General features: G+C 46.2%; 1 protein-coding gene across 1 annotated transcript in view; it reads right to left on the bottom strand.

Annotated features, from left to right (window-relative positions):
* The window catches only part of SLC1A4 (solute carrier family 1 member 4), a 55,753-nt gene extending 45,540 nt beyond the window's left edge, over positions 1-10,213 (bottom strand). The window contains exons 1-2 of the mRNA XM_045010220.1: positions 10,194-10,213; positions 4,956-5,041 (exon numbers count right to left, since the gene is read on the bottom strand). The gene's annotated coding sequence lies outside the window, so the exon portion shown is untranslated. The remainder of the gene's footprint in view (positions 1-4,955; positions 5,042-10,193) is intronic.
* Between the last annotated feature and the right edge of the window lie 6,836 nt (positions 10,214-17,049).

Below are 17,049 nucleotides of genomic sequence, written 5' to 3' on the forward strand. Positions count from 1 at the left end.
CCCATCTTCAGCACAGAAGTATGTCCTCTGGAATGGTGGTTGAAGATGAAGGAACATATGAATCTTTAGCGCATATGGCACGTAAATATCTTGCAACGACAGCTACAACAGTGCCATGTGAATGCCTGTTCTTGTTTACAATGTCACCTGAAAATAAGAAGCCAGCAGCACTATCTCCTGCCAGTGTAAACAAACTTGTTTGTCTGAGTGACTGCCTGAACAAGAAGTAGGACTGAGTGGACTTGTAGGCTTTAAAGTTTTATATTGTGTTATTTTTGAATGCAGGTTTTTTTGTACATAATTCTATATTTGTAAATTCAACTTTCATGATAGAGATTGCACTACAGTACTTATATGAGGTGAATTGAAAAATACTATTTTTGTTTTTTACAGCACAAATATTTGTAATAAAAAATAAATATAAAGTGAGCACTGTACACTTTGTATTCTGTGTTGTAATTGAAATCAATATATTTGAAAATGTGGAAAACATCAAAAAATATTTAAGTAAATGGTATTCTATTATTAACAGTGCACTTAATCACACAATTAATCACAATTAATTTTTTTAATCGCGCAATTAATCACGATTCATTTTTTTAATCTCTTGACAGCCCTAGCGGAAATGTGGGGGGGTGGGGGTGGGAAGGAGGAGTTGCTGTGGGAAAGACAGTAGAAAATGAGATGCAATGGGGAAGCACTTTAATGCCAAAGGGTCTGTGACTCTTTCCCTGCTGGCTTTTGTTTTCAGTTTTCCTACTTCATGTTGGGTGTCACAGCCCTGCCCCATCACTGCTGCGCTCCTATGGCCTTTCATTTTGTATTAGAAGTAAGCAATTGTTTTTAATACATCTGCCCACTGGCTATTAGCCAAATCTCTGTTCTTTGTTAAATAAATGCATACGTGTTTTCACTGACTGCTCCGAGTTAGGCACCGCGGCGACCCTGAGGTGAAACTGCTAAGCTGGGGAATCCTGCTGCTTTGGAACCAGCGTAGGTGTAAACAGTGGGAGTCTCCAGTGGAACCGGAGCTGGGCACTCCAGGGGGACGCTCGGGGTTGGAGTGTGCCTATCGTTAAGCTGCAGAAGGACAGCGGAGCCTGCACAGGCTAAGAAGGGAGGGCTTGTGTTGCCCGGGGCTGGTGGAGTCAGGGGAGCTGACCCGCAGTGGGCACAGACAAGGCTCCCTCATGTGAAGGGCGGGTGGCAGCAAGGAGCCTCACAACCCAGGGTATCCCTGGGAAATGTCGTGTTCCTTCCTCCTCTCCTGTCCTTCCCCGTTCCTGTTTCCTTCCCCCATTGTCCATCTCCTTTCTCTCCTCTGCTCCCTTAGCTCTTTCTCCCCTTCTGCAGCCCCTCTGCTGGCCACGTCCCTCTCCGCTCTGATATGCTGCATAGGGGAGGAAGAACTGCAACCAGACCGAATATGACACTGCCTCCTGCCCGTGGAGTTGTGGAGCAGCTCTTGAATTGGCATACAAGGGGAGCGGGACTCAGGAATAGCACCCACATTAAGGTCGGCTATCAAGGGTCATCATGGCCATAGGCCACTAGGCCACCTTGGCTATATGGTGATCGACACCCATATTTCCTGCCCCAAGAGTTTAAAAATCATCAATCTGGTCTCCCTGAAACAATTAGATTAGTTTTAAAATCATGAGATTTACAAAAAGTGGGGGGAGGAAGGTATCTTTTATCTGCTTCCTGAGGTTTGAGCCTCTGAGGTTCAGTCAGTTCACATTTTCAAGGGTTTCTCTGAGGGCTCGACCTGTACTTTATATTTTAAATGGAAGCTGAATTTCTCACCTACTCACAAGCCTCCAGGAGCTGGGGCTGTAAGACACCCAGTAAATATCACCAGACACCCAGTAAAATTGCAAGAGTTGGCAGCACTGACGCTGAGCCCAATAAACACAGAATTAAAATGAATGAAGCAGGTAACAGTAATGCAAATCCAGAGTCTAAAACTGGCCACTAAAATAGACAGATGTAAAAAAGTTATTAGAACCACTAGAATAATCTAGAGGAAGAAAGAATAAAACTGAATCTCTGAAAGCAGAGGAGAGGAAAGACGTGGAAAAACAATGTCTTGGAACAAGAGCCCAGGGGCCCTGGGCTCTCTTTCAGCTTGAGGAGTCACTCAAGCAAGAACATTCAATAACCATGCAGAGCTGCAGAAAACCATAGAAAACAAAGTGCTTGCTCCTGGAATTTGGGGAAAGGGCCAATACTGTAAAAGAGAGAGAGTACAGAAAAATATTTAGTTCCAGTGAAAACAGAGAAGAACATTCGCTGAACATAACAGAGAGGTGCGTGTTTCTGTTGGCCAATGAAGAAGAGGGAAAAAACCAAATGGCAAACAGAACATTTTAAGAGGTGGAGAGAAGTTAGAATTTCAGGCTTCCACCTCTGCATGTCTGTCAAACAGTAGGTGTTTACACATTTTTATGAAGGCTTACGCAGAGAGCAATAGTAAATTGCAATAAACCGTCAATATCAACACAGCAGCTGTACCATCTAACGCTATCACTGGGGGAAAGAAGGGTTGGCACCTGGGTTACTGACTTACAGTCTCTGGATTTCTTTCAGTTTATCACACAGCTATGTCTTTGAGCATGCTCTAGGCAGTCATGGACCCTGCCAATGAGTCCTAGTGAGGCAGGTGGGGAGAGAGGACGAAGGGGTGCGGAAGGCAGGCTACAAATTCTAGCTAGACGTTTGGAATTCCAAAGCTAGGTGCGTCCCTGGAAAATGGCTGAGGAGTAAATGCAATGTGGACGTACTTCCGTGGCAAATTAACAGTCGCAGACCAACCTTTTGTTCTGTAGCCTCAATAAGGGCTTGTCTACACTTAAAATGCTGCAGCTGCGCGGCCGTAATGCTTCTGGGAAGACACTACCTATGCTGACGGGAGGGCTTCTTCCATTGGTGTAGATACTCCACCTCCCCGAGAGGCGGTAGCTCGGTCCACGGGAGAATACTGCATGGGGGGATTAGGTCGGTGTAACTGTGTTGTTTGGAGGTGTGGATTTTTCACACCCTGAGTGATGTAGATACACGGACTTAATTTCCTAGGGCAGACCAGGCCTTGTTTCCTCTCACTCCAGATTTCCTTCTTTAGGTCACGTGATTTGGCCTGTCTCATTCTTATCACTTTTCTCTTGCTGAGTCAGCTTTTTTTAAAAGCTGTGATTCTTGTCTGGGACTGACTGGGAGACAGTATCTCCGATGGGATGGATTTTCTCTATCTCTATTCTCCAGCCTCTGTCTCTCATCTTTAGTTTTGTTTTCCTTTTAAAATGAAAATAGAGGGGGAGTTGTACTTATTCGTTGGAGCTGGATTGTGCTCAGCCTTCTACAGACAGTGGCAATGGTGAGAGGGAGAGAAACATCCATCTCCTTGCATGACCCACAGAAGGGCTGATGATAACAACTAGTCCTGTGAGCAGGGCCTGCTTAACCCTTGTTCCCTCCATGAAGCAAATCATCCGAAAAGGGGTTGGGGGAAATTGCACAATCTAGCTCTGGGTGGTTAAGGCAAAGGTCTTGGAGCCAGCAAGTTTGTGTTCCACTGTGTGATTCTGGACAAATAACTTTCAACTGTCTGAGAGTCAGTTTTCTAGTCTGTACACTGGCAGCAAGGAAGTCACTTAGCTTCTTCACAAGAGCCTTAACGTTTTTAAAGCTCTCTGAGATCTTTGCATGAAAGGTGCTTTAGAGGTGAAAACTATTACTCATGCAAATGTAGGTAGGAGCTTTTCACAAGTCGCCACGTGCCACGCACAAACCGTTACCTGGAGAAATACGGTGAATTTAGAATGTTGGGAAGTACCAAAATAAGTTGAGATGTAAAATGAGTTAATAACACAGATCTTGCAAGGTGGAGGATCCCACCACAGTGGGACCATAGGGACCCACTGCACCAGCGTTCAGATTTGGCAGGTGGAAAGGGTTTAGGTACTAGAGACAACACGAAACTGAGAGCAGAGCTCAAGGCAGTCTGCGGGGAAAGCCCTTACCTTGAATGTGTAAAGGAAGAGGAAGCTGATGAAGGCATTCAGATAACCGAGTTAGCATGAGAACTGAGAGCAGCAAGAGATCATACTGGCCTCATGATTTTTAATAGGCTGAAAGCTGGATAGGCTATAGAAAAGCGACTTTAGAAAAGTTTGGCCAGAGTCTTATACCCCATCCAAATGCACTCTATTGGAATTTATTCCTTTATCACTACATGATGGGGTAATGGTCAGCCCCTAGCCTCCACGTGTGTGCACACACCTGCGGGTGCCTGCACTCTGTAGCAGCAAATAGCGATGTACATTTGTGAAGTGACCCAGTGTTTCTGACCTTGCAAAATGCTGAGGGCTGTCGGCTCCAACTGGCCTCACCATTGCTCAGGCTTTATACGATTCCCCTTGTGTGCACAGTATCAAGTGTTGTCCAGAATGTATACAGTGTGGGTTAACTTCAAACAATGAAAAAATATTAGTATGGCCTGATTCTTCACTACCCTGTGTGTCTGCAGTCAAGTACGCCTGTGCAAAGTGGGTGAAAATAGGGGAACTTCTGTGCCCACTTGTCACAATGTAAGTTACTTGCACATAGGTGCAAGGCAGCATAGGATCAGGCCCTTCATGGTTTATACCTATCTTATAGAGCTGGAAGGAGCCCTGAAACATCATAGAGTCCAGCCCCCTCTCTTCACTAGCAGGACCAAGTAATGATTTTGCCCCAGATCCCTAAGTGGCCCCCTCAAAGATTGAACTCACAACCCTGGTTTTAGCAGGCCAATGCTCAAACAACTGAGCTATCCCTCCCCCTCAGCTGCAGGCTTTTAAGGTCTGTAATTTTACTGTACCTCAGTTATGCACTCACCTAGGCATTATCAATATCCTTCTTTCCTTCATTCGAACAATGAATCAAAGCACCCTATAGTATCTAAAGCCACATCCTACCCTCAGATGCACACATGCAGCTTCCATTGGGTCACTTCCTTCAGAATTCGGCACGCAAGTCTTGGGGCAGAATTTGGCCCTTCATCCTGAAATAAGGAAGTTTTCTGTAGTTTTTCAACTGTAACACTCCATGTACTGTAAAATCTGAAACGTTGACCATTAAGTGCTCTAATACCCACCATAAAATCTAGTAGGACTTTGTCCAGAGTGGGCTAAGCAAACAAGTAGAAATGCAATGACCTATGTGCTTCACAGCTTTAGTTTTTACTGTACACAGGTACAGTTGTTTTAATCATCATAATTTATGAACTGGTCATCTTGCTTATTTATTCAGATTATCAATGAAAGGGATGTGTGTGTCTATAATTCCAGTTTACATAGATCTGATTTGAGAGTTTTGTGTGCATCTGCTCTTTGTAATGCCTCATATGGCTGTCTATAAGGATGTTTATACAGTACACACAATGGAGAAGATTCAAAGCCACAGAGAGAAATTGAAGTGTTCAGTAATATCTGAGCTAGCAATCTTCAAACGGAAGTCAGAGGTGGGCTGCATGTGATGTGCATGAAAGGGTTAATTTGGGAAAGGAGGATTTCAAAAGGTGCTAGTGTTGTGCCTTCAGAAGGGGTGTGTACATGAAAAAATTCTGCTGTGTTTGTGTGTGAGTCTCCAACATGGCTCCTACCCGCTTTATCTGGTGGTAAAGTGATTGTCCCAGCGGAGTGGGCTTGGTTATCAGAGTTCAATGCCCTTTGCCGCAATGGCCAGGCTGACCAGTTCTATCAGGTTTTGGTCACATTTTCTTACCAATGATGTTGATCTCTGTTGACCCCAACCCCATTCACATGGAGCAAAACTACATGACTTCTTCTGTGCTGCCACGTGTTTAGAAAAAGAACACGCAGGGAAGCTCGCAAAGATTTTTAAAATTTTGAAACTTAGATGAAAAAGGTTGTTGAAACAGTGAGTCTTGATGAAAAAGGGGAAGGGGGTTACAAAAAATGTCAAAAATTCTTTTGTGGTTTGAGACCAAATGCTTCTTATTTCAAAGAAATTTTGAATTATCAAAATTTCACCCCAAAAAACCAGAGAAACATCATTCTAAAACAGGGGTGGGCAAAATTTTTGGCCTGAGGGTCACATCGGGGTATGGAAATTGTATGGCAGGCCATGAATGCTCATGAAATTGGGGGTTGGGGTGCTGGAGGGGGTGAGAGCTCTGGCTGGGGTTGCGGGCTCTGGAATGGGGCCAGAAATCAGGAGTTCAGGGTCCAGGAGAGGGCTGTGGGTTGGGCCATGGGGGGAAGGGCTCTGGGGTGGGGCTGGGGTTGAGGGGTTTGGGGTGCAGGAATGGGCTCCAGGCTGGGATCGAGGGGTTCGGAGGGCGGGAGGGGGATCAGGGCTGTGGCAGGGGATTGGGTAGTTTGGGGGGAGGGGATGCTCAGGGGTGCAGGCTCTGGGTGGCACTTACCGCAAGCAGCTCCTGGAAGCATGTCCCGTTCCGGCTCTGAGGTGCAGCCAGGCGGCTCTGCGCGCTGCCCCATCCACAGGCGCCATCCCTGCAGCTCCCATTGGCCGGGAGCCACAGCCAATGGGAGCTGCGGGAGCGGCGCCTGCGGACAGGGCAGCGCGCAGAGCCGCCTGGCCACGCCTCCATGTACTATGTAGGAGGGAGGTTAAGCCGGAGTGGGGTTATGCTAGCTGCTTCCTGGGAGCTGAGCGGAGCAGGGCAAGCCCCCAACCCTGCTCCCCGGCTGGAGCTGAGGGCTGGATTATGTGGTCTAATGAGCCGGATGTGGCCCACAGGCCATAGTTTGCTCACCCCGTTCTAAAACATTAGTGGCAATTTGCTCCCCTCCTCTCACCTTTTTTTTGACCAGTTCTACTACTGGAGAATTACACTGAGAATCACTTGAGCTGCAAAGGAGCAGCCACAAAGTACTGTAGAGTTATTTCACAGGAGACTGAACTGTGTAAGCGAGGAGGGAGCATTCACAAATTAGCGTGCGCACATGCACAACAAAATTGTTGGGGTACGCAACTCATAGGGGGCATGTTGAAACATTCCCTGAGAGCTGCATTCTGTGGAAAGTGCTCCATGCTGGCATTCCTGGCGCTCCTTAACAAAATGCTTAGCTTTTAGTTTACACAAGAAAAACAATTTCAAAGGGCACAAGCTCCAACTACCTTAGGAGCGTCCTGTCTCACCGCTGCACTTCTCAGCCCCCCGAAAGCTCCCAGGCAAACACAGCACTTTTTCCCAATTAATTCATTAAATCCAGGTGCTGGAAAAATTGTTAGTTGAAACAATGTATGTGACATTTACTGTTCCCATGCTTTTTTAGCTAATAGGAATATAGCAAATCACATGAACTCCAGTTTAACATTGTGCATACTCTGGGATAATTGACCTTCAGTTATCAGCCCACCATGCACAAAGCGCATGTCTGACAAGAAGGGGAAGTTTGACAGGGTTGGGAATTTTTACCCATTGTTTTGCCGCTGCTCGTTCTGCTCCCTTTCATGGAAGCACCAGCCCACCCTCAACCTTCCAACTTCCACAGGGATTTGATTCTGTGTGTAAAGTGTCTGGCTTGTGGGCTCAGGCAAAATGAAGACTCACTGGAAGGGCTCTTGGGGTCACAAAAAACAGCCGAAAGATTGTGTTAAGCCACCAAGCCTGCCCCTGAAAACATCAACCTGCCTCCGAGCAGCAACCCCACCATCTCACAAGCGGAGAGCCCCATTGGATGATGGGGAGTAAGAAGTCCCATGCAAATTGTGGATGGCTATTCCGCACGTCAGGTCATCGTTGTCCATGTTGTTCCTTTCCACCCTCTCTGCACCACACTGGGTTGTTATTTTTGGCTCACAATAACTGGGACAAAATTAAATTCCATCTCTTTCTGCTAAAGGAAGGAGTTAACCAAAGAGCCCACATGCCAAATGCCACTCGTGTAGCCGACTGGGCGGTGGGCGGCTAGGCCTAGTGATTGAAACGAGAGTGTGGGCTCTATCAGTGAGATCTGGCCAGGGTCCAGGAACAATCCAAGGGTCAGTACTGGAGGGACAGAAGCTGAATGCCAGAGCTGGAGGGTGAACAGAGTTATAAGCCAGAGGCCGAGCCGAGGATCAAATCCAGGAGCAGGGCTGGAACAAAGGCAAGCTCGGCTGCAGGCATGATACAGCTCAGCAGCCACTGACCTGCTGTGGGGGCCAAGCTTATAAACAGAGCTGCTGAGCCAGCAACCAATCAGGGGCTATGGCCACTCTGTCAGGTCCCAGGAAGTGCAGCTGGGCTTATTGGTTGCCTAGCAGCAAAGTTCGGCAGCTGGTCCAAGGCAGTGCAGTTGGTCTGGCCGCTGACAACTAGCCACCATCTGGGGGCTTTGCTAAAGCCTGAAGTGAACAAGCTGCCTATCTGGAATGAAATCCACATCATGAGCATAACTATCTAGCTCGATCCACTCAGGCCAGTGGGTCGCCAGTTGACTAATCTGGTAGACAAAAGCCACTGTTTGATGTCGACATATCATGAGTGAAATCCTGGCCCCACTGGAGTTAACAGCAAAACATTCATTGAGTTCACTGGGGCCAGGATGTCCCCCCCAAGAGCTTTCGAGTGATGTACGGCACATACCAAGCGGCCCAGCAATCTGTAGAGAAGTGTGTGTTGTAAATGACTTGTCTAGGTTTGTTCTGTAGAGAAGCAGAGTGTGTGTTGTAAATGGTTTCTCTAGTTTTTGACAAACTAATCTCCCTGGTCACTCAATAACAGACTTAAAAGTGGCAATTCTTCAACAAAAAAACTTCAAAAACAGACTCCAACGTGAAACTGCAGAACTGGAATTAATTTGCAAACTGGACACCATCAAATTAGGCCTGAATAAAGACTGGGAGTGAATGGGTCATTACAAAACCTAATTTTACCATACTAATTTCCCCCTACCGTTACTCACACCTTCTTGTTAAGGGTTTGAAATGGGCCACCCTCATTACCACTACAAAAGTGATTTTTCCTCCTTTGGTATTCTACTGTTAATTGAATTGTTTCATTAGACTGACTCCCCACTTGGTAAGGCAACGCCCATCTTTTCATGTACTATGTATATATATATATTCCTGCTATGTTTTTTCCACTCCATGCATCTGATGAAGTGGGTTCTAGCCCACGAAAGCTTAGGCCCAAATAAATGTGTTAGTCTCTAAGGTGCCACAAGAACTCCTAGGCTACCACTCTGAGAATATTCTTTCTAGGCCTGATCCTGTTTTGTAGCTTGGGCCGTTCTCTTGGCCCCAGGTAGAGTGTTTTTTTTAAAGTAGGGACAAATCTAAATATAAGGGACCAACTTTAGCCCTCACAAGACCTAGTGCAATTCCTATTAAAGTCATCCGTACAATCATTGTTATGGTGACAATAGGTGCTCAGCACTTCTCAAGGTCCAGGCCTATATTTCTGCTGACATCCTGTACATTTTGTGACAAAAATGGGGATAAGCTAAAGAATCTTCAACCATTTTTAACTGAAGCTTCCTGGGCCCAGAAAAATGTCCTGGACATCGCAACCCAAACCAGACACAATCCCTGTATTAATCATCATTTCTTATTTTCTTTGCAAAAGGACATTCTGTCAGCGCACTGTGTGCTGTGTGAACTCCCCTACCATTAGCAGGGCTTATCAGATGTGATCAGCGATTAAAAAAAAAAAAAAAAAAGCAAACCGAACCAGAGACAATGAAAATTGTTTAGAAAAACGTGATCCTTTCATTCAGGAGTCTACTGGTTGTTGTTGGAATCCAAGCTATATTGAGTGCATAGTGCCACTTAGTGGAAGAGAAAAGTACAACACTCCACATGATGGCAATGGTAGGTCTGTCTTTCTAAATTATTCTCCCACAGTTATCCAGGACAAAGGCTAAAGCAGATACATACAATAGAGATCTGTAGTAAGGAGAGCAGGACTTGACTCCTCATCCTGCAAACGTTTAAGCACGTGTGTAATTTGGCTCAAGTGAAGAGTGAAGGGCTAGAAGGAGACAGGAAGATAAGGATCCAGACAAAGGGTGCTGGAGGTGGGGCAGAGAGGGGGATTAAGTCAGGGCTGCACAGAGGTTTTCAGGGGTCTGTGGCAAAATCTGAAACACAGACCCCTACCCTACCAAAAATTACCACTGAGGTGGGGTCGGTTGGGAGGGTGACAGTGGTGGGTTTTGAGAGTGCGCCCACAATGCACTCACCCTGCAGCAGCAGCTTCGGTCCCACAGGGCGGGGCCTGGCTCCCTGCTCTGGGCATTACGACCTGGTGCATGGGGTTGCAGTGCCACTCAGGTTTGGCCTGGCAGTCTCTCCATTATGACAGAGGGCCACTGGGCCAAACCTGAGTGGTTCTGTGACCCTGTGCACCAGGTTGCAATGCCTCTTGGTTTGGGGGCCCTCTCAACTGGGGGGCCCAGGGCAAACTGCCCCCTTTGCCACCCCCTCAGGCATCTCTGGCCTCAGACAAGTGGGAAGCATTAGGAAAAACTTCAGAATGCCCTGGGTGGCCACGGTTTCTGCTGCAAATCAAACAAACCAAAAACATGCTTCTGGAAAACCAGCCCATCGTAGTGGCAAGTTCTTGGAATGCTGATGAGAAGATGGGTGGGAGAGAGGTTCTGTGTGTGTGTGTGTGTGAGAGAGAGAGAGAGAGAGAGAGAGAGAGAGAGAGAGAGAGAGAGAGGGTATGTATAGATATGGAAGTGCGTGTGTGTGTGTATCTTCTGTCCTTAGAATCTATGAATCTATGAAACCCATGTATCCTGAGAAAAGATGCATTCATATTTATTTAGAGCCAACAGGCAAGTAGAAGAGTCTTTTATAAAAATGATAACAGGGCCATAATGAACAACGAGTTCTGGAATTTTGGCGTACGCGTCTCCTGAGATGTTCTAGGAGGGGGTGTATTTCATTAAGATTGTCATCTGCCCCATTTCCATCCCCCAGAGAGTCTATCCTCTTGGAATGTGCTGTCTCTTGAGAGTTACGGTTGTAAAATTAAGTTTTAAAGTATGGACTACAGCAAGGTTGCTGAATAGAGTGAGAACATCCATCTGAGCGACAGCAAGCTAAAGCCATCAAGAATGGTAGATAAAAGGAGGTCTGCCTGCCAGGCAATCAGCTTCAAAACCACCAGATGAACCTTTTACTACAGAAAGGCAGGAAATGATTTTGATTATTCAGCCATACCTATGCGTCAAGAAAACCTGAACAGTCTGTGTTATAATTTTAGTCTGGTGTCTGCTGACCTGCCACAATGCCAGGTTGGGGAGTGGGGAATACAGTAGCTCCTGGGAATGTGAAGTTGAACCTGCTCTCACTCAAGAGATGGCTGAATAATACACCTCTACCCCAATATAACGCAACCCGATATAACATGAATTCAGATATAACGCAGTAAAGCAGCGCTCTGGGTGGGCGGGGCTGCGCGCTCCGGCAGATCAAAGCAAGTTCGATATAACGCAGTTTCACCTATAACGCCGTAAGATTTTTTGGCTCCTGAGGACAGCGTTATATCGGGGTAGAGGTGTATGTGTATTTGTGTCTCTGTGAGGTTGGAATATGATCTCACTGGAACGCTGCATGTCCCCTTTTAAACCTAATTAACTGCAAAAGAAAAACCAGCTGAGAGAGAGAGAAGGAATGAATGTGGCAAAGGGAGAGGGGGCACAGGTGAGGCCCAGGGCTTTGTGTTTTGGAACTGCAGAATGAGGGGAAAAAAGAGAGAGGAAAAGAGGGCAGTGGGTGGAGGTCACAAATGGACTGTGCCATCGGTTCTGCTCCTAGGTAGCACGCTGCATAACAAAAAAATTGAACTGATAGTTCTTTAGAATTTCTGAATGGAAAACAGGGTTAAATGCCAATTTTCTAGATGTGGTGTGAGGTGCAGGACTGTGGTATGTGCTGTGTTAGCCGCTGAGTAGATGTCTACACTGCATTACAGTTAGCAGTGTGAATGTTGCAGCACAGCAGGCAGCAATGGTTAGCACCCAAATGCAGAGAGAATTTTTTTAAATCGCCATTTTGTTTGGTTATGTTGTGATTTGTCCACCATTTTGGTATCCCTTCTTGTCGGGCTAGTTGGTGCCCTTTTAGGTTAAAGCGGGAAGGATGGTGTCATGTGACCTAGGTAATCTGCTCGGTAACAAGAGGGCATAAAAGATCTGTGTGCCCAGTGCCAAGGGCTGTCCATCCTGGCGTCCTACATATCAACAAAAAGAAAGAAGATCTGTTCCTGATCCTGAGCGTGTCCATTCCTGAATCCGTTGTCATAGGGTCAGGTGTCTCCAGTTCCTGACGCTGTTGGTGACTCCGCGGTGCCCCTGGATCTGTGTGTGAATGTTCCCTGTCTGTGATAGCCTCTCATCCCATGATGTACTGAGTTACCTGATTTATTTGTATACCTACCTTATGTTTGCTTGGGGTCCCAGGCTTAAGGCCAATTTGTTTGAATTAACAACAGAGTGCTTTGTGTTAACCTTTGTAGTGAACTGTCATTTAGTTGGGAGTTCTGTTTAATACATTTGGCTTTGTGTATATTCTATATCCTGTTTGCTTCGAGTCATTCCCATGAATATCACCCCTGGTGACAGATATGGGAGGGAGTACGAGTCTGTAGGGTGGGGGCTTGTGGCTAAATCCTGTAGCTCTCTGTTGAATACCCTTTCTGGCTTAACACAAATACAAGCCTGCCCACCCCTTGGGTCTGTATTCAGGTGGCTAGCCCATGCCATAATGTCCACACTGCTATTTTTAGCATGCTCGCTTGAGCAGACCTAGTGTATGTCTGTCTAGCTGGGCGGGGAAGCATGCTCCCAGCTGCAGTGTAGCCATATCCTAAGCAGCTGGTTCTCCAGATTAGAATTCCTGCTTTCAAACTATGGGTAGGGCGTTACACTCCATTTGCACAGGTGTACGTGATTATTAAACGAAGGTGCAAGATGCAAAAATCAAGGCTATGAGGTATACCGCTTCAAAGCCAATGCGAAAGGACTGCCTAGTCGAGCACCTAAAACAACGTAGCTGTATTTAGGTCCAAATCCATCCTTCCATCTCATAATATAAATTAAGCTTCTCTTGAAGCCAGCTCATCAGAATCAATATGAATTGATACTGATGAATAGCTCTGAATAGGTGGGAAGGCTTTGAAATTCCCAAATATTGGGCCAGAATTTCTTTCCAGGGAAATGAGAACACTATCCCTGTCAGTAAGCCAGTCCTACTAGTTTTCTTATCACCTGTTCTTCTCTCTCTCTCACACACACACACACACACACACACAAATACAGGAACAAGTCTGACTATTTTAGGGCCTGACATTCTCTGTCGGCATGGTAACGTTCAACTCCCCGTCTCTGATGGATGCTACTTAAACAGAAGATTAAGCAAATCCATACCTCTTGCCAAGCGCTCAGCAAACCTTACTACAGCACCCCACACAAAAAGCCCAGTTCTTTTCTCACTTCCATGAGTGCATCTCCTGTAGGCATTTGGGTAAGAAAGGGCAGATTTGGGACCCATGTGCTTAGATAACCAAGATTATAGAAGATGACTCATGGCTCATCACCACCCAGAAGCCACAGCAGCTTGTTACCCTACTCTTGCTTGGGCAGTCCTTACTTGGGGTCCTGCCTTGCAAAACATAAACCCATAAACCCCATATGTTCCTTGGGAGAAAAACCAAACCTTCATGATCTTTTCAAACTAAACGTACTCTCCCCCGGTCAATATAATTAATATTCTTCTCTCAGTATAATTCAGTCTAATTATTCTCAGGCTGTGTCTACACTTACAACAACATGTAGGGTACATTCATGGTACATCCCCCTAGCTTGGGTATAAATAGCAGTGTGGACAGTGAGGCACTGCTTAGGTAAATAGAATAAAGAAACTCCAGAACATTAGAGTATGTATCCTACACAGCTCTCTGTGCACCAAGCAATGCCTCCCATGTCTACACTGCTAATAATAGCAGTGTAGTGTCCTGTGGACAGAGCCTTTTCCCACCACAGTGGGAGAGGAGAAGGGCTCTAGAAGGTGGAGGCAGTGAGGAAAGGCTGTGGAAGCTCCCAGTGGTGGAGAAAAGCTACAGCAGTGGGAAGCTGCCAGAGCCTTTACCCGCCACAGTCAAAGACTCTGGCAGGTGGCGGCAGCAGGTAAAAACTCCAGCAGCTCCTGCTGCCAGGGCTTTTCCACACTGCCAGAGCCTTTCCCTTGCTGCCTCTCCCCTGCCAGAGCCTTTCACTGCCACATGCAGCTTCACACCGAGTGTGGCTGCAGCCTGCCTTTCACTGTGGGGATGCTGCCACCAATGTAGACAAGGCCTCACACTCTCATGTGCATCAAATACATCCATTTTTCCAGGGACACTAGCTTCACTCTCCTAACTCAGCTCACACATGCTTCCCTCAGGCCTTCTGGCTCCTTAGCTCTCCAATGTACTCAACTGGCAGCTTTGAGAAAGCTGCTGCTGACGTATCCCATACTCTCCTGTTATTTATTTTTTTGTTCACCTTTGAAAACCTCTTAATTTTCAATGAACAGTTTAAAAAACTGTTTTCTTTCAATTAACATATAAACAATCCTGGCTCCTATGGGGCAGGCCAGGTATTTGCTGTGCCTTCCCTAATCCCTGCTTAACCTCATTCCTTGTCTGTTTAAGAACGAAACTCCATGAGATTCGTTCAAGAAGCCTGGATTATGCCTCTGTAACCCTGTAATATGCATGTAGGATTAGTGATTCAAAAACCTAGAAGTCACTAAACCTACAACAACCCAGACACCTAGAAAATCCTTTTCGATTCCTGGCTTTCTGTGAGGAGCCAGGATTCTCAATGTGGTAGAGAACCTCCCCTCTACTCTCTGACAGACCTAAAAGCATAAAGATGATGTCCTTGTGCATAGTAGGGAGCTTTCCAAACAGGGGCTGGCACTGTGGTGAGAGGAGAAGCAACACCAGCGACGGCCGGCAGTACAGGGCCTGGAAATGGCATCTAGGATCCCAGTTCTGAGAGAGCTGGGCAGGAGGAACAATCTTCCCAGCCCCCACAGTGTTTCCTAATGAAGGAAGCAGGATCCTCAGGGTTCTTGCTGCGTGGGTTCCTCCGGAGACTGCACTATTATTAATGGCGTGGCACGGCCACATTTTTTTGTTTGACTCAGACAGCACATTTGTTCAGGGAGCCTAGAGCACCTAGACAGCATGTATATAAATCTAAATAGGTGCAGCATAGAAACTCTGCTATCCCAGAATGTGTCTGTGCATTGCGGGATTGAGGCCCCATCTGTGTCTGACACTGTGCTCATCCCCAGAACCTTGTCATTGATGAAGTAGTATTTAGAATCGGCACTTTGGATGGAAATGTCTTCATTAACCATTGGGGCCTCTTCAAAGTCCTAGTACATGGGAATTTTCCAGGTTGTCCCTTAGGGCTACTCTGTGCGGTGCTGGGGAGAAATAAGAAGAGAAGGGGCCGGCTGCAAATCACCGTGCTCCACTATACCTTAAATATGCAGTACTGTTGTAGCTGTGTTGGTCCCAGGATATTAGAGAGACAAACTGGTCGAGGTAATATCTTTTATTGGACCAACTTCTGTTGGTGAGAGAGACAAGCTGAAGAGCTCTGTGTAAGCTGAAAAGTTTGTCTCTCTCACAACAGTAGCTGGCCTCAATAGAAGCTGCTCCACCCACCTTGTCTCTCTAAGACCGGCAAAATAACATAGTCTGATGTTGCTTTTACAAACTTTGCCACCTGAGGGCAATGTGATTATGCATATGCTTAGCAAGCTAATAAGTAAGTGAGAGCCTGTGAAAGTCATTGTCTGGGTGTGCTTCACTGTGAGCATTTTGAATATTCTTTAAATAATTGGTGGAGTTTCAGTCCTTGGTTTTATTTCCAATTCCACTCTCATCTTTTATCCACAATACACAAAATAAGTCCTATTCAGAGCCCCAGTCCTGCAAACAGAACCGTGCTCGGTATGCACTGTTTGCTCTTCAGGGAAAGCAGGGGATACACATTAAAAAATGATTCTGTTCTCATTTCAGAATCCCTCGTGGCTACAGGAAGCACTGTTCAAGGTTCACAAAGCCTCAACACCTACCACAGGCTCTTGACTCCAGGGGGTACCGTGTTTCTGACAGGAAGGAGAAACACTCAAAGATCGGACATGCAAGAATCAGTTTTGGCAGGGACTAAGAATTAAGCCTACTGACAGCTACCTCTCTTTATGTATGTTGACTTCTCGTGCTCTCTAGGTACAGTAGCCTAGGGGGTACCACTGCCCCCTGCTGGATAGAATGTGAAGTGGTTGTAGCTAGATTGACCTCTTGTGGCTCACACTGGAGTGTTAATACTGCTACAGCTCACAGATATTCTTTTTTAGCCTAGGTGGTACAAACTCCCATTTCTGGAGCCTGAGTTCTATTCCTGCTAACAAATCGTAAGTGTTTGCCATAGGAGAATTGTCATAGTCCCAAAGAAAGATTGATAGAGGGGCAGGATTCCAAGCAGAAGCAAGCAAACCAGACAAGATGGGTCAATATACCAGTCCAATGGCTTTGCTGATCAGCAGTTTACTTATATTGCTCAGGGGAAAATGGAAATGCTGACAGTATATGTCCTGGACTGCCGTGGTGCACTCTTTGCAGACTGTCCAGGAGTGATTTGTCAGAATATGATGAATTCCAAATATAAGCAATCTTAGAACTATCAAACAGTGAAGTAGCATGTCGGCGGAGGGATGGAGTTAATAGCTATATCTTTAATTTAGATATCAATAAGAATTAGAAAAACACCGCTAACAGGGTGGTCTGCCCCTGTAAGGGCTACAAGCCTGGGGCCAGCCAACCTTGTTCATTAATTAAATGCAGCTGAGGAGGGGGCGGGGACAGGTGTTCCCTATAAAGATCAGGGCTGTTACTAGGGTGGGGGGGAAGGAAAAGTAGCAGGGAGTTCCTTGGGAGAGGCACCTAGAGCTCAGCTAAAAGCGCAAGGAAGAGCTGTGCAGAGTAGCAACAAACAGTTTGGAGGTGCCCAAGAAAGTAGCCATATTAGC

Source organism: Mauremys mutica, chromosome 3, assembly GCF_020497125.1.
Source record: "Mauremys mutica isolate MM-2020 ecotype Southern chromosome 3, ASM2049712v1, whole genome shotgun sequence".
Taxonomy (NCBI): domain Eukaryota; kingdom Metazoa; phylum Chordata; order Testudines; family Geoemydidae; genus Mauremys; species Mauremys mutica.